The 22,066-nt window shown below is 35.9% G+C and overlaps 1 protein-coding gene across 1 annotated transcript in view; it reads right to left on the bottom strand.

Annotated features, from left to right (window-relative positions):
• Positions 1 to 21,379, bottom strand: part of VRK2 (VRK serine/threonine kinase 2) — a 215,441-nt gene extending 194,062 nt beyond the window's left edge. Inside the window, exon 1 of the mRNA XM_038551317.1 lies at positions 21,350 to 21,379. The gene's annotated coding sequence lies outside the window, so the exon portion shown is untranslated. The remainder of the gene's footprint in view (positions 1 to 21,349) is intronic.
• Between the last annotated feature and the right edge of the window lie 687 nt (positions 21,380 to 22,066).

Below are 22,066 nucleotides of genomic sequence, written 5' to 3'. Positions count from 1 at the left end.
AGACACTGTGCTAGGTGCTGGGTTGATAATGGCGAACAAAACAGACACATCCCTTGTATCCCAGTGCTCACAGACTAACAGGAGAGAGTATGAAATTCAGAGTATAATAAGTGCTCAGGAAGGAAAAAATACAAAGTCATGTGAAAGCAAATAATGGGGTACCAGTATGAGAGAAACAAGGAAGAATTTTCTAAGGAATGATTTTTGAGCTATGAGCTAGAGGATAAATATTTTTTAATTGGAGGGTTTTTAGAGAGAGAGGGTGGCAATTAGAAGTTTCTGGGCATAATATTACGTAGAAAGGAGAAAATATCTGGTAAACCAGAAGCAGATATTCAACTTAAGCACACTGGGCTAAGGGAAAGAGGTCAGAGATGAGGGCAGGGCAGTAGGCAGAGTGTGGAGCCCGAAGATGATGGGTTACATTAACAGTGTAGTTGGTCTTTGCTCCTACAGGAGTAGGATGCCATTGCAAGCATACAAATAGGAGTGACCTAATGAGATTTGAGTTTTCAAAATATTATTCTGTCAGCTATGGAGAATGAAAGGGAATAAAGTAAGAGGCAGGTAGGTTAACTAGTTAAACCTTTATTGCAGTGATCCTTCTGTCCTGCATCCTCTGTACTAATTATCAACTCATGCCAGTGATTGCCTGGAGATAAACTTTTCTATCTATATACCCAGAACTTCCAGGTTTCAAATTGGCAGCCTGTAGGTTCAATCTAGACCCTGTACCTTTTTTTCTCTGTGTAGCATTAAAAAATTGTATTGATTTTTTTTACCACATTAATTTTACATAAAATTCTGACTTCCAGCTTCTCTTGGTATATTAGAAAATGTGGTCCCATGGGCCTGAGTTTTACATGGTGACACTTTCTACATGGTGGCAATTGGCTGGAGCTGAGAAGAGGTTGCCCTTCCCTCTAAGATGACGCATCTGCACTCAGTTTTCCAAAGTCCTTACCACTGAACTGTCTTATAGCTGACCTGCATCACTCACCTGTCTTGTCCTGTAGGCATTTATATTTTTGGCCTTGTCAGTTCATTTTTGACACAGCTTGAGCAGTGAACTTAGATTTTAAAACAAAAGTTATAGTTTAGAAAATAATGTGATGGTGATAATTATTTGGAATTCTGTGTCTTCTGAATATAGTAAAACTGATTGACTCATAAAATAATAAAAATACAACTACATGTAAAAGCTAATGGACTTGTTAACTGGTGTCCCTCAAATAAGAGTAATACATTGATAATGTTTTTAATACCCTTATATAGATTAAACTAGAATTATCCCCAAATATTCAAAAATTTAAAAATTACAATGAGAATATGCAAATACATGGAGTTGGTATGTCAATCTATGTCAATCTATTTGATTGACAGAATGGAGGTTAAGACACGTCATAAAAAGCATAGTGCCACCTTTAACATTATTCCTCGTTTCTCCTTCTTTGGACATGGGAAGTTACTGAAATTTCTCTAATATTGTGTCCTTTTTTTCTTTTTAATTGTTGTGCCCTCCCAGAAGGAAAATAGTTAATTCTATACATTTTCCTGAGTATTAACATGGTATATTACACACATCCCCTCAGAGATACACACATTGGGCATCTGATTATGTCAGCCAAATCCTCTTTATTATTACTGTTTGTGTGTCCTTGAGTTATCATCTTTGCTTGATTCTAAACATGCCAAATTCTATTTGTTTTACTTCATATGTCTTGATTATTTGCTATATGGTGTATTAAAAATAGTAGCTTCTTATAGAGTCTTTGTGGGCTTTTACCCCTAATCAGTGTGAATCCTCTCTGTTCACTTTAATTTGTTCTGCTGTACATTTCAAAGTGTCTGGTATCAAATATTACCATGCCTGCTCTCTTCCTTTAACTTCTTCTCTTTGTCTTCTTTCTGCATTAGCATACTCCCTTTATTTTTCTGATCGGTTCATTTCCAACTTTTTGGTGTCATTTTACCTGGACCCCCAAGGAAGAAAACTCTGTTGACTTTTTTAGTTATTTAGTAACCAATCTGAGTATTTTGCTCTTCTATTGGGCAAATTCACATTTGTATGATTGTTGATATCTCAGGTGCTATTTTTAACAATAGACCACATCTTTTCTTTGTTGCTGTTTTTTCTCTTTTTCTTTCCAGATTTTTACCAGATTAATGACATTTTTTCGTTTTATTGTTTTGGAGGTCCCACCTTCAATTTCTAGTCTTATCATGGTAGACATTAGTAGTGGTCGCCAATACAGGGAGGATTACACTTCCTTGCCTCTTTGAAAGCGGGCACAAGTGTGTGACTTATTTGGGAGCATTTGTGTGATTTCTCATGCTTTCCCTCCCTCTCTTTTTTTTCCTCCATGCTCTCTTTCTCTGCAGAGTGTATCCCTTATACCTCATCTTAAGGTGGTGGTTCCCAGGGGACACTTACTTTGTCAGCCTGGGTTCTTGAGTGACTATTATCATGTTAAGCCACTGAGATTGGGTCTTGCTTATTACACTTTACCTAACCTCTCCCAACTGACACAACTGATTGCAATAAAAATTTTAACATTTAAACTGAATTTTCCATAAGTTTTGAAAATAAGCAGGATTACTGGTGTTTCCTTTTAGCCATATAGGATCTTTGTTGTAATTCAATGTTTTCTTCTCATATTTTCCATCATCAAACAATTTTGTTGAAATCAGACTGAATTTTTTTCCAGAGATTTTTGTCACTATTATACCTCATCTGTTCTATGCATCCTTATCTAATATGTTTTATGCACCGCATATTATCAACAGTTAGTTTACTACAAGTTTTCAGTGTCTTTGTTCATTATATATTTGATATCTCAGATTTCTACTTTCTAGAATTTAGATTTCACTTAGCTGGAGGACATTATTGGGAATTACAGAAGGTGTCTGAGACTTATTATTCCCTAAAATGCTTTCTTTGCCCTTATATTTGAATGATAGTTTTTTTCAATAAAGAAATTTGGGTTTGACAATTTTCCCTTCAGGATCTTTGGGCAATGCTGTATTATTTTTCATATGTAAGTGAGAAGACACATAAAAGCCTTTTTTTATTCCTTGTGGAAAAGCTTCCCTTTTTTTCACTCTGAAATTTGTGATATTTTCTCTTTACCACTGGTGTTGACAGATTTTTAAGTGGGTCCATCTTTATTCTTCTAAAACATTCAAAGGTTCTTCTTTTCTAACTGACAAATTATTTTCTTAAGTTCAGGGAAATGTGGTTCTACCATTTCCTTGACTATTTTTTTTTACTTTACCTTTTCATATTTCTGATTCTGAAATCGTTTTTGGTAAGAATTTTCTGTTACTTGTCTTTCATAAGTTTATTTTAGTCTTTTTGTCCTATATTTTGGGAATATCCAGGTTGATAGTCCAGATTGCTAACTTTTTCCTTAATATAACTAGTGAAAAAGTCAGCACCTTTATTGTTTTGTTTACAAATTATATACATTTTAAAGTCTAAGAATAATTTTGATTGCATCTTTCTCAAAGTAATCTTTTTTTTTTAATAGAGGAGATATTCTTTTATGGTTTAGAATCTTGAGTCCTGTGGCAAAATTAACTTTTTATTCTGTGTTTGTCTCTGGTTCTTTAGGACTGTTCAATTTTGCTGTTAATTACATTCCATCTTCATTATAATTTCCAGAAGTTCATCAAATCTGTTGATAGCACTTTTCCAAGTTTTCTAGTATGATTGCTGATTCTCTCTCTCTCTCCTTTTTTTTTTTTTTTGTTTTGCTATCACTTCAATGGATCTTGGGAATTGATAGAGATAAATTTATGTGTTTGCAGGGATTTTGATTTAATCCAGAAGCTTCACATTTGTAATACCTTCACATTCTGAAATTACTTGGATATACAGGCCTCTTATGCCTCGTTATTACACATGGTGTCAAAGATTGTATTACAAGATACTTAAAACCATTATGAATGGTTTGAATAATAAAAGTGAAGTTTACTCTGTGTGGGGGATAGTGCTGAGGCAACTGCTTTTCATTTCTACTCTGAACATTTTTTATATCATTCTAGGTCATGAGATGTTCTTCACAAATCCTTAGAGACCATATTCTTCAGCTCCTGACCCAATCTTGGTAAATATATTCTAAAGTGCTTTATTGATGTCTATTATTCTTTATACTTTTACTTAGTTGGGAGAAAGGGTAAGGTTCATTTAATGTTTCTAATAATCTATGTAAGTTCCAAACATAGGCAACACATAATTTTTCTATGAGATTCAACCTTTACACATGGTGCCCTTTGAACAGAACATTAATGGCAGTATCTTGCCTTTCCTTTCCCACTAATGATGATAAACTTACCCTTCCTTGTACACTGAGAATCACATGTCAAGTTCCATCAAGCCCATGAGTTTAAGATGCACAGGTGGGCCTGGGGATATGCAGATTGTGACAAGGAAATTGAACCTGTAGTCTAGGTATCATCATCATACTGTAACACACTGAACTCAACAGCAGTAGTGAGAAGACAAGAGATTGATCTTGATGCTAAGTGAGAAAAGTCAGATAGGGAAAGACAAATATCGCATGATTATAACTTACATGTGGACTCTAAAAAACTAAACTTGTATAGACAGAGAGTAGAATCATGGTTGGTAGAAACTGGGGACCGGGAGTATTGGGGAAATGTTGGTCAAAGGTTACAAGCTTGTGTTAGAAGATGAATAAATTCTGGAGATCTAATGCAGTCTTGTGATTATAGTTGACAATATTGAATTATATACTTCAAATTTGCTTAAAGACTAGGGAAATGTTCTCACCACAAAAAAGAGATGATAATTATGCAACATAATGGAGATATTCACTAACACTACAGTAGTAATCATTTTGCGATATATAAAGATATCACATCAACACATTATACCTCTTAAATATACAATATTACATTTCAATTATATCTCAATTTTTAAAAATGGCATGAATTCATTAAAGGGATATCATTTAAAATTGAATGCCTATAAACCTTTAAAAAGCACCATTGATTAAAAGGTGGGGGTGTGTCTGAGTGGTGCAGTTGGTTGGGCAACTGACTCCAGTTTCAGTTTAGGTCCTGATGTTAGGGTTGTTGAGCCCTTTCTGCAATGTAGGAAGGTTGAATGTGATCTTCATTTATAGATAAAGAAAGCAAAATATGAGAAGTGATCTGTTGATAGCCACACTAACAGAAGAAGACACTTCCATTGAGAAACCCAGTGTAAGTAGAAGGAGGGGAAAAAAGCAGAGAAAGAAAAGGTCTTCTGACTATAGAGTCTATTCTTTGTGCATCATAAAAAAGAAAGAAATAGAGTGGATTGGTATCACTACCATAATCTGAATTTGTTTAAGCAAAATAATTCTGATCTCAGGAGGTCGAGCCCTACGTGGGGCTCCATGTTCAGTGAGGAGTCTGCCTGGGATTCTCTCCTTCTCCCCCCCACCCCTCCTCTCCTACTCTCTCTTTCTCAAATAAATAAACAAATCTTTAAAAAGCATGATTGCTTTAAAAAATTGAATGCCTTTGAATAGATCATTTAACCTATCCAGACCTTCATTCCTTCATCTTCAAGCTGAAAAGACTGGATGAAGTGTTATTTACTTCTTTGTCTATGCTAAAGACTCTTTTCACTTATAAAACTCATTGTAAATGGAATGTAATCACTAAAGAGGTTACATTAGTTACTTTCTTCAATAGCTTAAGATTTCTAGAAGATTGGGGAAAAATACGTATTGCATAATTATTTCCTCTCTGGTGTTGAAAATCCCACTATCTGGCTAAGGGAATGAAGGTCCATGATCTGAAGCTCTCAAATTAGTAAGGGATAAACAGAAGATGGCAGGAAAATAAACAGTCAAACTGTTGAATTTTGCTGAGGAGGCACTATGTTCTGAACACTGAAACAAGGGTTGAAATGATGGAATAGCATGGAGTGTGGAATGAGGGAAGGTATGAAAGAATATAAAATGAATAGATATTGCCATGGAAAGACCTGAATTGAAATTACCTTATGTAGTATTATTATCTTCCTTATGATAATAAATTTCCATCCAGTCTCTTTGAAGAATTCTTTTGCTTAAACTAATTCAGATTATGGTAGTGACACCAATCCACTCTATTTCTTTCTTTTTTTTTTTATGATGCACAAAGAATAAACTCTATAGTCAGAAGACCTTTTCTTTCTCTGCTTTTTTCCCCTCTTTCTACTTACACTGGGTTTCTCGATGGAAGTGTCTTCCTCTGTTAGTGTGGCTATCAACAGATCACTCCTCATATCTTGCTTTCTTTATCTATAAATGAAGATCACATTTAACCTTCCTACATTGCAGAAACAGTATGAGAAAAAATAAATAAATGTATGCAAAAGATGACATGCAGGAACTATAATAATTTCCATAGGATATAAGAAAGTGTCTTTTTAGTATATAACTGCTATTCTAATATTTCTTTCATAATGTAATAGCAATTGCTGTATTTCATGGGAAGGATCCAAAACAATTTCCCTCTTTTTATTGCTGTAACTATCCAGTTCATTCCTGGACTAATGAATCAGAAGGAAAATGCCCTATCAATAGTTAGAGTCTATATATAGATACGAGACAATGAGGCAAGAGGAGGCAAATCCATCATAAAGAAATATTATGGCAAACTCTCGAAATGAGCCTGAACAGAGAGAAAGGAGATATTTACAATGAAGACAAAAGTAAACAGAATCAATTTCAACAAATCAGATAAGAGATAAAGTGAACTCTTTCTCCTTTATAAAGCAGGTCAAAGCTGGCAAAGGAGGTGGTGAAATAAATATATAATATTCATAATTTCTGGACCATCTACTTAATAAATTTTTGGAAGATATTCTGCTCACTCTTTCCTTATACCTTTTTGTATGGAGAGTTTCTTAACTCTAAGCTTCTTGAATGTAATTCACATGAAGCTGTCATGGCCACAGATTCTCCTGTCCCTGGGGGTGGGGGTGGGGTGGTGGTGTAATATTCATGCATAGTCCAACTACATGTGATGAAAAACAAGTTCAGAAAATGGAATTGGTGAATGTTACCATTCTAAGCGAAGGTCCAACCTGTCAGAGAACATGTGAAGAGAGCTCATCCACAGACAAATCCACTACAAACTCTAGGTTTCAGGGAGATGGCCCCAGCTCAACACCCAGAAGTCTTGGGTCTGGGTCCCATTTAACCATACGATGTTGACAGTTATTCTATTTTCTTCATTTTCAGTTTCCTTGTCTATAGAATGGATCATTATCTGCTCTGTCTCCGAAGGTATTCTGAGATGCAAATGAAATCATACATATGTGAGAATATTCACACAAATGTTATTTTAATTTGGTTTTATTTGTATACTTTTGCCTCCTAAACAATGGTTCTTCCAGGTAAGGATATGCATGTTCAGGACACGGAGAGAGAAAAAAATGTTTGTGAAATATTGGCGAAATGTTTGTCAAATGTTCGTTAAACCTGAATGCAACAAACAGCTTTGAGAAACCATAGTTTGGGAGCGGTAAGAACAAAATATATCAAAATGGGATTTTTTTCATTGTGGCCATCTCTGTTCTTTTTCCTCATCATCTGTACCGCCATGACTCACAATGTTGTAAATATCACTTCCATTCTCCTTTTTTCCCTTCTGAGGGAGGAGCCAAAGCTCTTCCTTCCCTTCCTGGAGCTACCGGTTTCTCCATCCCTTTAGAGCGCTTTCTCTCTAGTTCAGCACAGCATTTCTGTTTCCATAGTTAACTGTTCCCACACTTTCCCCCAAGTATCATTTAATCCCCTTTTCTCCCTAATAAAGAATAATTTGTTATTGTACAGTTTAAAACAAATATTTGTATTTCCTCTCCATCTACCAGCTCCTTCTTAATGCTCTGGTTTTGCTGCCATTATTAAATTCTACCATGACTCCCCAACAAAGCTGCCAGTGAATTCCTTCTGGACAAATTCACAGCCCCTTTGAAGCTCCATTCTACAGGCTTTTTCTGCTGCATTTTATTTCATCGACCTCCTTTCTGACTTGTTATACTTTTAAAATGTAATTTTGATGACATCATAATCTCTTGCTTCTTCTACCTTGTTTTTCTTCCCCTCCCATTTCATGCCACTTTTTTCAGAAACTACCTGACCTCATTTCCCACTAATGGTTATTTATTTGGGCTTAATTGTTCTCCTATTTCTCTCTGATTCTCACCTTGCCAAGAAAACTGATGTGCACTTCATTATTTCTGGTACCCAGAAAGATGATATCCAAATCTCCCTTCTCTTGAAGAATGTTTCCTATCCTCATCAATGTGACACTTCTTAAAAATTCTGCTAGCATGTAAAACCCAACAAGTTGAAATAAAGTATTTACTGGAAAGGCATAATTAGAGGCTTCCCGAAGGTGAGAAACAAGAAAAACTTCTTTGCTTTAACTGCCATATTATCAAGTACTGGGTGTACTTGGCTGCAGGGCTGGATACAACTGAAAGGTTTTCTGGAGGCCACTGTAAAGTTCTGAGCAGGAAAAAGAAGGGGAAGTCTAAATGCACTGGTCTTCCTTTTTTTCCACCAGAATGTCTTATATGCCCAGGGCACCTGGGTGGCTAAGTTGGAAAGCATCCAACTCTTGATTTTAGCTCAGGTCATGATCTCAGGATCATGAGATCGAGCCCCGAGTTGGGCTCCACACTCAGCAGGGAGTCTGCTTGAAGATTCTCTCCCTTTGCCCTTCATCTCTGCTCATGCATATTCTTTCTTTCTCTCCCTCTCAAATAAATAAGTAAATTTTTTTTTAAAGAGGTGCTGCCAGAAAAATGTATGATTCTTTTTATACACAATTCAAGAACGGGTGAGACAAAACCATAGTGATGCTAGCTAGACATGGGAATATTGACTGGGCAGGGTTACAAGTAAGCCTTCTGAGATGCTGGAAATATTCTATATCTTCACTAAGTGATGGTTGCACATGTTTATGTATACAAGTATAAAAAGTCATCAAACTTTATACTAAAGATATTGAACCATACGGTAATGACAACTTTATATAACTTTAAAAATAAAAAAACTTTCTGTGCACAGTATACACTGATGTGGTTGACTAAATAAATAATGGAACCAGTTAATGAGGACAGAAAGAAAATATTGATCAAAACTACTATATATTGAAAAGGAGGTTTTTCTTAGTATCAGATCTGCACTTATGTTATATTTTGGCATCAGAGATTTGACCAAGTGCTAACAGGATCAAGTTTAGATAAACCAAGGTTGGTGAGTCAACAAAAAAAGTTTGAGTATAGGGCTTTGAATATAGAATATATTTACATAAATGATATTGTTTCAAATCTTCGTCTGAGAACTTAAACCTCTAGGTTCATTTGAGTATGTCCTCGGACACTGGGATTATGAGTTTGTGATGAGTCTCTGAAACATATTCTTCAGGAAGGTGTAACAAGAGGCTCACTGATGTTGACTTACAGATCTAGTTTAATAGAACAAGAGAATATGCCAAATGTGGTAAAACCTCTGAAGAGAAAAGAAAGGAAAAAGTAAAGTACACAAAAATATCAGGAGAATGACATAATTTGAGGGCCATGTTATAGAATATTCCAGAAAGGCCTAACTTGACTGTCAATGCTAGTGAAAAGTGGTTTATCACACCATTAATGCAATGTACAAAGAGAAAAGTGTGAATTATAAAGCAGGAACGCATTTGTGTCTTGAGATACATTTGTTGTCTAATTTCATATGATCTGTGCTGAACTAAAAACTACCAAATAATATACTTAGCAATAATATCAAGATTGCCTTCAAAACTCTCTGCGTGGCTTTGTAACCCAGGAGATAAATTAATGAATGAAAGCATTTTCCCCCTAGTGGCCTACCAATTGCCAATATCAGGGTAGAATGTTACCCTTAAGTTTGTACAGTTAAGATGATTTCATGAAATATGTCCTAAGGTATCTATGTTATTGATTATACATATAATTAACACATTACTATCATATTAAGCTATTGGTATACATACACATGTATACTAATAGTTTTACATTCTTTGGAGCCCTCTGACAGCTTATTACATAACCATTAAAGTGTTTCAGAAGGGAATTACTCTATAAAGTTATATTTTTGAAATTTCTAGATCAGAAAATCTGATCTCCTTGATTTGGGCAATAATTATTTACATATGATAGCCATATCTTTTTATTTATTTAATAATTTGTTTCCTAGCAGTGAGGAATACTGAAACAATGCAATAACTTGTTTTATAACATACTGATACATGTTAAATTTTTGAAAAATTTACTTTAAAAATCTGAAATTCTTTACTATGGTAATTTTTCCTTTTATTATTTTGCATTTTTGTGTTTATCAGTGAGGTATGATTTAATAGGACCTAGTTTTTTGGTATATTTACTGCTGCATATGAGGTCTTCATCATGAACATCAAACACTATTATTTGCAAATGTTCTCCACTCATAGATCAGGATCAGGCTATAGTAAATTAAAAGTGACTGAATCTCTCAGGCATCTCCAGTCCTATTACACACATGTGAATCTTGCCATTGGTATTGTTCTGCTAGCAAGGTTCTACAGAAGGTCCTAAAGAATCCAAAAGTTTCATAAATTTGGTTGAATAGAAAGTATTAACATTAAGTTTTATAATATGATTTAGAATTCCTTCGTTTTTAATCAAACTTGCTATAATTGTAATTGTTTGATGTTTTCTTGACTACTTTGATTCTCAAAACTTGGCCCAAGAAATACCAATTGACTGATAATCAGAATTCTCTTAAAAAAAAAAAAAGAATTCTCTTAATGGAGAAGAAATCAAATCAATATATACAATTCTTTTCTCTGGTTCATGTGGGTAAATGACAATACAATTCAATTTCGAAGACTTATAAAAAAATATACTAACTTTACCTGTTATTCAGTTTACTACAGTTACCAAAGTTTGTACATTAATAGTGCTTATTGAAGCCTTGGATCAGAATTACACTAATAAGTCACTAAGTCTTTTTGTTGGGCAGCCTGGGTGGCTCAGCAATTAAGCGCCTCCATCAGCTCAGGGCATGATCCTGGAGACCCTGGATCGAGTCCCACGTCAGGTTCCCTGCAGGGAGCTTGCTTTTTCCCTCTGCCTGTGTCTCTGCCTCTCTCTCTCTGTCTCTCAGGAATAAATAAATAAAATCTTTTAAAAATATATTTTTGCTGCATAATTTGTGCAATGTTGTAAATGATTGCACATTAAAAAAAATATTTCATTTATTCTTGAGAGACGCAGAGAGAGAGAGGCAGAGACACAGGCAGAGGAAGAAGTAGGCTCCATGCAGAGAGCCCGATGTGGGACTCGATCCCAGGACTCCAGGATCATGCCCTGGGTGGAAGGAAGTCACTAACTGCTGAGCAACCCAGGGATCTCTAAATGATTGTACATTATGTGTACACTTATAAAAGTTGGAATGTTTTGAAAAGAATAGAAAATATAGTTGTCTTGAGTTTTTCATGGCTTCTAATAGCTATTCTTTTTAAAAAATGTACTTAATTATAAAATATAACTTTACTATAATCTGTGTTTTGGTGGGAGTTTTCTGGTTAACACTAACATGTATAGTGATGTATATTTTATTTTATATTTTTTACAGATTTATTCAATTTATTTTAGAGAGAGAGTGCATGCAAGCAGGGAGAAGGGCAGAGAGAGAGGGGAAAAAATCTCAAACAGACTCCTCGCAGAGTGTGAAGCCTAACATGGGACTTGATCTCATGATCCTGAGACCATGACCTGAGCCAAAATCAAGAGTCAGATGCTTAACTGACTGATCCACCCAGGAAACCCATAATGAATATTTTAATAAAAAATATTTTATACCTATATCTGGATTTTAAGATATGTATGTGTTGCAAACAAATGGAAAGATACACTATTCTCATAGATTATAAGAATTAATGTTAAAATGCCCATACTACCCAAAGCAATTTACAGATCAATGCAATTCCTATCAAAATAGCAATAGCATTTTTCACAGAATTAGAGCAGTTAATCCTAAAATTTGTATGGCACCATGAAAGACCCCCAAATAGCCAAAGCAATCTTGAAAAAGAAGAACAATGCTGGAAGTATCACAATTCCAGATTTCAAGATATATTACAAAGCTAAAATAATCAAAACAATAGAGCACTGGCACAAAAACAGATGCATAGATCAATGGAATAAAATAGAGATCCCAGAAATGAACCCACACTTACATGATAATTAATTTATGGCAAAGGAGGCAACAATACACAATGGGGAGAAGACAATCTCTTCAATAAATGGTACTGGGAAAACAGCTATATACAAAATAAAATTAAACTGGACAACTTTCTTACACTGTATACAAAAATAAACTAAAAGTGGATGAAAGTCCCAAATGTGAGACCTGAAGCCATAAAACTCCTAGAATGAAACATAGGCAGTAATCCCTTTGACATTAGCCTTCACATCATTTTTCTAGATACATTTCCTCAGGCAAGGGAAACAAAAGCAAAAATAGACTGTTGGAACTACATCAAAATAAAAAAAATTTTGCACAGCCAAAGAAACCATCAACAAGACAGAAAGGCAACCTACTGAATGGGGGAAGGTATTTGCAAATGCTATATCCAATAAGAGGTTAATATCCAAAATACATAAAGAACTCATAACTTAAGACCAAAAAACCTTCAAATAATCTGATTAAAAAATGGTCAGAAAACTCGCATAGACTTTTTTTTTCCAAAGAAGACATACAGATGGCTAACAGACATATGAAAAGATGCTCAGCATCACTAATCATCAAGGAAATGAAAATCAAAACTGAAATGAGAAATAATTATTTATGAGAATAAAAAAGAAGTAACAAGTATCGGTGAGGATGTAGAGGAAAAGGAACCCTTATTCTCTGTTAATAGGAATGTAATTTGGTGTAGCCATTGTGGAAAACAATATAAATATTCCTCAAAAAATAAAAAATAGAAATACCATGCAATCCAGTAATTCCCCCACCGGATATTACCCAAAGGAAACAAAGACGCCAATTCAAAAAGATCTGTGCACTCTTAGGTTTAATGCAGCAGTATTCATAATAGTCAAGATATGGAAGCAACCCAAATATCGATCAATGGATGAGTGAATATGTATCATAAACAAAATGGAGTATTACTTAGCCTGAAAAAGGATGAGATTGTGCCATTTGCTACAACATGGATGGTCCTAGAAGGTATTATGCTAAGTGAAATTAAGTCAAATAGAGAAAGACATATACCACGATTTCACTAATGTGTGGAACCTTAAAAACATAATGAACAAAATAAAAAGCTGAAACAGACTCATAAATATGGAGAATAAACTGATGGTTGCCAGAGGGAAGAAGATGGGAGGGTGGGCAGAATGGGTGAAGTGGGGTGGGAGGTATAGGCTTCCATCAATGGAATGAGTAAGTCATGAGAATGAAAGGTACAGAATCGGGAATATAGTCAATGTATTCTAATAGCATTTTATGGTGATAAATGGTAGCCACACTGGTGGTGATCATTGTATATACTTGTTGATTCTTTATGTTGTACACCAGAAACTAATGTAATGTTATGTGTCATGTATGTTCCAATTTAAAAGAAAACCTGTTAAAAAAATTAAAGAAGACCTGTATGTGCTGGCCTTCTGATATGAATAAATAATACTCCTCTTATTAATACAGATACATGCACAATCTTCTACTCCTTCTACTTCCCTATAAAGTGATACTTTTTTGTTAGTATCAAACTCTATTTGCTTGGATATTTGTCTGTCTTGAATTGATGTAATCATATTAAGCACTGCTCCAAATAATTTATTATCATGACTTGCATTGCCATGTCAAATCATTATTTATACTCGCTCTACTTTAGTTGCTTTTTTTCCATTTTGTACTAACCTTCCTTTTAAAAAAAAAAAAAAAAGATTTCATTTATTTGTGAGAGACACAGAGACAGAGAGAGAGAGAGGCAGAGACAAAGGCAGAGGGAGAAGCAGGCTCCATGCAGGAAGCCAGAGGAGGGACTCGATCCAGGTCTCCAGGATCGCGCCCTGGGCTGAAGGCAGTGCTAAGCCACTGAGCCACCCAGGATGCCCTTGTACTAACCTTCCTTCTCCCATTCCATAGATGGACAGTTATAGTTATGGATGAAACCACCATAGAATAATTTTGGTGCTAGTAAGCCTACATATTCCTGGGTTTTTATTTAAAAATGCACTAAACCAAAATTTGCTATAATTTGTAGTCCCGGAGCATAATGGATACCTTAGTTACATTATTGTTATTCTATCTTGCATTAAAAATATTCCAAATTTGGCTTCGATGGGACCATGCTAGGGTCCCAGTGTACTTCAGATCAGATAATCTGGAGAAATACAGCTTCCACATGGCTAAGACACTTGGCAGAGCTAAACACTGCTTGCAAGTGGGCCATAATGTAAATTCCTTTGTTATTTGGCTACTTATTCTGAAATTATAGTCTTCCATGTCCTGCTCTGTGTTGTAAATAAACCATATTGTGTTTATATGTGTCCTACTTACACATATTTTAGTATTAATTTCATATAATCACAGTAAAGTAACAGCACTATGAGAGACCTTGAAGTCCATCTGATTGTTTTTTTCTCAAACTGGAGTTTGTCATCCTGTCTGGTACAAAGGGGTACCTAGGTTACTGTAAGATACAGAATTTTTGAAACTCTTATATATATATGGTGAATAATAAATATGTTTCTTTTAATTAGTGGGAATTTGAAACATTTTGGGATTAAACAAAACTTTTTTATATTATGTTTTATGTAAAATTTTCATGGTTTGTATATGAGATTTCAAAAACATTCTTCTGTGCAGTGATTGATTTTGAATTATTGTGTTCATTTTCTATTGCCATCATAGCAAATTAGCAGAAATACAGTGACTTAAAGCAACCCTTACTGATTATGTCACAGTTCCGTAGGTCAGAATCTCTGAGTTTCGCAAGACTGAAACCAAGGTTTTGGGAGGCTGGGCTTTTATCAGAAGGTTCTAAGAAGAATCTGCTTTCAGGCTCATTCATATTAGCAGAATTCTCCACTTTACATTTGTAGAACTGAGGTCTGTCTTCCCTTGTCACATGTAGGGCAAGGACTTGTCTTTGCTTCTACAAGCCATCTGCATTCCTTATACATCCTTTTCCATGAGCCCCTGGCCCCACTCTAGAAAAGGTAGGCCAAACTTTTCACAAATGGAATCTTGCTGGTTTCTTTTACTTATACATCTCACTCATCTCTGATGCTCTAGCTAAAAGAGCTTTTGGCCTACCTGGATAAAACAGGATATTCACCTTATGTTAAGGTTCCCAACCTTAGTTACATATGTAAAGTCCTTTTGTTATAGTAAAGTAACAGGCTCATAGTTTCCAGGAATTAGGACTTGGACATATTTGGGAGGCCATGACTCAGCCTACCAGAACCTTTAGGCTCTTAGGAGAACACTTGAAAAGCACTGATAGTTTAATCATAAAGATTAGAAAAATCAGAACCAGAGAAAGTAAAGTGACGTGCTAAAGTTTATACAATCAGACTGACAGTTCTGCAGTTAAAACCCTATGATCCTGAATTCCAGTACAATGATCTTTTCTACTGAAGCATGCTATCATTCAATTTAATAATGCTTATAATGCTTATAGTTTTTGTAGTTATAGCATCTACATTTTGTACAATGCCAAATGGGGAACCAAAAAAGTCAGTAAAAGAGCTGCAATTTATAAATATTCAAATATTTTTATCTAATTATTTAAAAGGCAATAATAATTTAGGATACTTTTAAAAAAAATTTAGGATATTTAATTAATTTTTCTCACTTGTTCCTCTGGGTTTTTGCCATTGTTTTGGTTGAAGCTGAGCCTGGGAGTTTACTAAAGTGAGCCACTCTCTCAAAAAGAGAGATCCAATTGGAATTATTCAAAAAGGAATGTCCAATATGAAGCTTTGTGATTTGCTGAAAGTTCAGTGTTGATACTTATTGTAACTATGCTTATATTAAAAAAAAATCTCTGTAGCAGTTTTTTATATTATCTTATAAATGCTACCTAGTACAGCTGTGGCATGCAATCTCACCCTTCACAAGTATAGCAGTACACTTAGGTGAATCTATAAAACTTTATACTGGTACATCAAATTAACCTTGCACTACTGTGCTTAAGTGAAGCATGCTTTGAATTTTTTAATAATTCTTCAGCACATAGAAGGAAAGTGGGGAACCACAGGGACTCTTTGGAGACAAGAAGATGTTCAGTTCCTGAAAGAAACACATTTGCTTCCTAATGGCTTTAACAAAACAGGGATAAGCTGATTCTCTACTTTTCGCCCTTTATCCCCTCTTCCCTTTTCTTTCAAGGCTTTCTCCTTTTCTTCCTACTTACACTGTGGTTTTGCTCTGCTTGCTTCTTGATTCTTTTTTCTAAAATTCCTGCTTTCCCTCCCTAATTCTTATATGGAAACAACGAGACCGATTAACCTTAGAAAAGTATATACAACATGTATGTTTAAACCCTCTTATGGCAGAGAGTAGGATCATCAAATATTCCAACTGCTTTCTTACATTCCTGTTTTCTTTAATTTAGGTTGAAGCCACGTGACTAGGTGTATCCAATGGATTGTGAATAGAAACGTGTCAGTTTCAGGTCAAGGCAGTTAAGAGCCAATGTGTCTCCTCCATCTCTTTCTGCCTCTACTTTGTGTGATCCTAACGTCCATGAATTCTAATGGGGAAGCTACAAAATGGAAGATGGTTGCTCAACCCATTTTTAAGTCGGGCAAAACCAAACATCAAACATTTTTTGTATTAAGCCTCTAAGATTTTTAGATTTAGTCTAGCCTATCATGACCAATTTTCAGAAATTGGTAGCAGAAGTGGGTGACTAGCATCACAAAAATCCAGAATATGTTCTGTTAACTACCTCTCAAGTATAATACTTGAGACAAGGCAATAAGGGAACAGGTACTTGTGGATAGGAAAAAAAAGGCAATCCTTATTCTACAGTGACAAATCTTTTCAGGAAACTGTCATCAGTAGTAATTTAGGAAGCAGACCATGCAAGTGTATGCTGAGTTAGGAGCTCCACATCATGGTATCAGAAAAGTAAGCACTGGTATTGGATCTTAGTTTCTATTAACTGTGTGTAGGGAAGAATTGTAATAATGAGATTAGCGCAGGAAAGAGTTGTCTGGTTTGCAGCAGGAATAAGGGAAATATAGCATTCAGGCATATGGCTTTTGAGGGTTGGAAAGCCTACTGCTTCTAGAACTTAATCAGTAAGAAATAGTTATTTGGCTTTGAGGATCAAATTTAGTTATAAAAGCTTTAAAATAGCTGCCACTTACTTGAAAGAGAATGTATTCATTTTCTATTGCTATGTAATTAACAAATTACACAAATTTAGAACTACACTCATAACTTTATGGTATATAAATTATATCTCAATAAAGCTATTAAAAACAGAAATATATATTGATTTGTCTCATATTTTTCACAGGTCAGCAGTCTGGGCATGGGTTAATTGGATCCTTTGTCTCACAAAGATGCAACCAAAGTTTCAGTTGGGGTTGTGGTCTAATCTGATGCTGGGTTTCTCTTCTAGTTCACATATTTTTGGTAGAATTAATTTCCTTACATCTATAGAAGAACAAGCAATTTGCTTGCTCAAGGCCAGCAGAAGAGAGACAGCTTCTGTTGCTTCACATCTGACCTGTAGACCCTCTTTTAAAGGTTCAACTGATTAGGTCAGGCCCACCCTGGTGCATGTCCCTTTTGATTAACCCAAAGCCAACAGATTAGGAACCATAATTGCATGTACAAAAATTCTTTCACCTTTACCATATAACATAACTTAATTTCAGAAGTTACATCCATCATATTCAGATGTCCCATTCACACTCAAGGGGAGAACATATCCAGGACATATACCATTTTAGAATCCTGCCTACTACAGAGAGATAGGGAAACACGGGGGTGGAGAGAGAAAGAGAGAACGATAAAGTTATAGGGATTACAAAGTTAGGAAGTAAAGTAGATCTGAGAACAATGTCTTGAGAATAACTTTGGATGTGAAATCTTGCTGGCACACCTTACTGCAACAAGATTATAAGCCTGGAAAAAAAAAAAAAAAAAGATTATAAGCCTGGTATGTTTTTAAGGAAAATGGGTTGCCAATGAAATCTCAACCACTTTTGACTATTTGAAATTTAAAACCACCTTTGGTCCCATATCTTCCCAAAGCAAGAGGTGGGCAGCAAAGCTGTGTGGCTACCAATGAGAGCCTCTTCTCCAGTGGCTATCAAAGATGAATCAAGGAGGACAATGATAAAGGAAGAAACTTTTGCAGGTGGCCTCAGGGGCCACCGAGAACAATGGACAAAGGATTTTCTTCAGTAGTGGAATTAGGTTTTATCAAGGAGCCTCCCCACCCCAGAGTAAGAGGCCTGTAGTTTAGAGCTGTGTGTTTCCCATTTGTTATGGGCTGAATTGTGTCTCCCATCAAATTCATACTTGAAATGCTAACTCCCAGTTTGTTAAAATGTGACTGTATTCAGACATAGAACCTTTAAAGAGGTGATTACTTTAAAATGAGGCAGTTAAGGTAGGCTTTAACCCATCTGAGTGGCGTCCTTATAAGAAGAGGAAATTTGGACACACAGACACCATGAATGTATACACACTGAGTAAGGGTCACATGAGGGCATAGCAAGATGGTGGCTATCTGCAAGCCAAGGACAAGAGACCCAAAAGAAACCAAACTGCTAACACCTTAGTTTTGGATTTGTAGTTTCCAGAACTGTGAGAAAATTAATTTATGTTTTTTAAGTATCCCAGTCTGTGGTATTTTGCTATGGCAAGCCCTAGCAAAGTGACACACTATCCTTCCATTTTAAAATTGTCTATCTTGTTCCTGTTTCTGTTCTCTTGTTTGGTAGTAGGGTGATGGAGAAAGTGCTTAGATGATGAACGTTTTTGCTTTTCTTTTTCCTTTTAGTGTGGATCTTCACACAAAGAGAAATCATATCTGGACCAGATGATAATCCTGGCATTCCTGACATTTACATTGGATGGAATGACTTAAGGGGACTTGGGAATGTCTTCCCTGGGGACATATTGAGTGTATTCTATATGTAGGAAGAAGGGAGAAATGGATATTGAGTGACAAGCAGTATGGGTTTTGGCAGTGACAATAAGACACCAGATTTTCCATGATGCCCCTGTATATTTCTTTGCTTTGCTGAACTTTCTTTGCTCTGATAGGTCTTGATTTTATCATTCTCAAACTTTCATTCTCTCTTTCCATATGAGAGTATTAGACATTACTGCCTGTTGCCATTGGGGCTTACAGTGTTTCCTTCCAGAGCAGTACACATCCCTGTCCATGTGGCTAGTTTTGAACAAGGAGATATAAAGAGAAATGATGGTGCCAATTTTGAGCAGAAGTTTAAAGAGCCATTTGGTTTTTTCTACTCATTTATTTGAATCCATGAAGAGGAGTAGGATGGAGGAAATGTGTTTCGAGTAGGATGAATAGCATGAGCAGAAGCTGAAATACAGCACTGAGCATACTTCACAGGTATGGTGAACAGAACTAATTGGGAGGACAGAGCTGCGTTAAGGTAGTTTACACACAACAGGTACACACACACATTCCACAGAAAAGTGAAAATTATGTATCAGACCCTACACTGGTAGTATGGTAACAGTTCATAGGCGCCAGTCTAGGCAAACAGTCTCCAGCAGGGAAGTCTATAAAGGGCCACCCAGTGGAGCTATCTATCCATGAGAAATCCTGCAGCAGGAAATTTGAGGAGGCACATGCATACTTTTATATTCTGGGTATGATTATAATTTAGAATAGAAAGTATCCAAGAGAAATTATAGTCAACTTAATACAAGATCTTTTTTTTTTTTTTAGATTTTTACTTACTTATTCATGAGAGACACAGAGAGAGAGAAAGAGAGAAAGAGAGAGAGGCAGAGACACAGGCAGAGGGAGAAGCAGGCTCCATGTGGGGAGCCCGATGTGGGACTCGATCCCGGGACTCCAGGATCACGCCCTGGGCTGAAGGCAGGTGCTAAACGTTGAGCCACCCAGGGATCCCCAACACAAGATCTTTTTGAAATTAGAAAGTATGGCTCTCATTGCTTAATTTGATATTGCTTGGTTTTTAAATTTGACACGAGTTGGTGAATTCAGAATCCTTTTCCATATAAATACTGAGCAGGCATTTCCAGAGCATTCCTGCTGTGTCACTCACTAGTTGGGTAACCGTGAACAAGTTAATGAATCCTTGCTGAATTTCGGTTTTCTCATGTGTAAACTAGCTTTTAATAACAGCGCCAAATTCACAGGAGTTTTGCTAGAAATAAATCTGCTAGAATAAGTGCATGAAAATCACTTAGCACAGTGCCTGGTACATGTTAGGCATTGTTACCTCTCCCCCTCTCTTTCCCCTTTTCCTCCTCCTCCTCCTCCTCCATTTTTACATTTGAAAAAAAAGGAACAAGGAAGAGGTGATTTTTTTAATATAGTACCTGTTTATCTAACACATGAACTAATGAATTAATATTTTTCTTCTAGAATATTTCTGGTGTTTGGTTTTGTTCTGGATTCTTTGTGTACATATAGCTAAAGTGTTGTGCATATTGTAGGAATACCCCTTCCCTCCAAACACATCCACACAAAATTAGCCACTGTTTATCTAGTGTTAACAATTAGAATAAAGGATATACTGTTGAAAAGAAAAAAAAAAGGAAACCTGGAGGTAGGGACGCCACACCGGACTGTAGCTGTAAACACCTCCACAAGATGGGTGTCATTAAGAACTAAGATGCGAATGTTGACATTGGCAAACATTTCCTGTTGCCTTTACAGACATTGGTTTTGTTCAAACCCATAACATTTTTTGTTTTTGTTTTTGTTTTTCATTTTGAGCAGGTGTAGGCAAACTACAGCCTACAAACCAAATCTGGCCCACTGCCTGTTTTTGTAAATAAAATTTTATTGAACATAGCCACCACCTCCTCCCTCCATTTCATCCGTATTGTCTATGGCTGCTTTTTGCTACAATGGTAGAGCTCAGTTGTCACAATGATACCATAAGGGCCACGAAGCCTATAATGTTCACTATCTGTTTCTACAAAAAAGAAACTGATGACTCCCAGTTTAGAGGAATGGCTGGAGATGTAGAAAAATATTATTTTTTTAATTTCTAAGGCAAACTATTTCTAACCCTTCTCTCTTGGCCAAAAGATAGTTTGGAGAGAAAAAAGAATCTTTCTTTTCTTACCTCTCTTTTGTTGTCTGGTGGTCTCAGGCTTATCATACCCTTGTCCTTCTAAGTAGCCAGCTTCAGAACCACAGTAGTATACTCTTGTCTCTCACCATGCCTAACAAATTACAATATGTCTGTGGCAAAGTTTGTTCTCACGGAAGGGCCAAAAGTTCTGTGACCATTAGGCAATCATGTCACAACTTCTAGAGAGCCTCTAGAGAGAAGCAAGACAGACTTCCTTTCCCTGTTTTGAAACAGACCTCCTTATTCTTAGGTCTGAAATCTATCCTCATGACCATAAACTTTCCTCATACAATTGACTAGATAAAGATCGACAAGTATAGTATGCTTTTTGCCATAAAGCTGGCGAATAATGAAATCCAATTGGATACTCTTGCTTCCTAGACCTGTGCCTAGTGGTGTGGTCTGCTGGGTTGATCGTGTCTTGTACACCCTCTTGGATATTTAATGATAAATAATAGGCCAGTAAGAAGTATTCAAGCATTCAGTTTGATAGCTTCAGAATGGCTAGCTACTATGTGCAGTGGGATTATAAAAATGGATTCGGGGTTTGCTTCAGTTTATCAAAAAGCTGTGAACTGTCCTTGAAACCCTGTGGATTTTAATTGCTTATAATGCCTATCTAAAACGATCCTATGAAAAGTGAATTTGATGTTTTCCCCTTTTCATGCAAGTAACATTTTTTTTAATATATATATAGATAAGGGGGAA

The sequence above is a fragment of the Canis lupus genome, chromosome 10 (assembly GCF_011100685.1).
Source record: "Canis lupus familiaris isolate Mischka breed German Shepherd chromosome 10, alternate assembly UU_Cfam_GSD_1.0, whole genome shotgun sequence".
NCBI classification, from domain to species: domain Eukaryota; kingdom Metazoa; phylum Chordata; class Mammalia; order Carnivora; family Canidae; genus Canis; species Canis lupus.
This window is presented reverse-complemented; position numbering and strand designations above follow the sequence as displayed.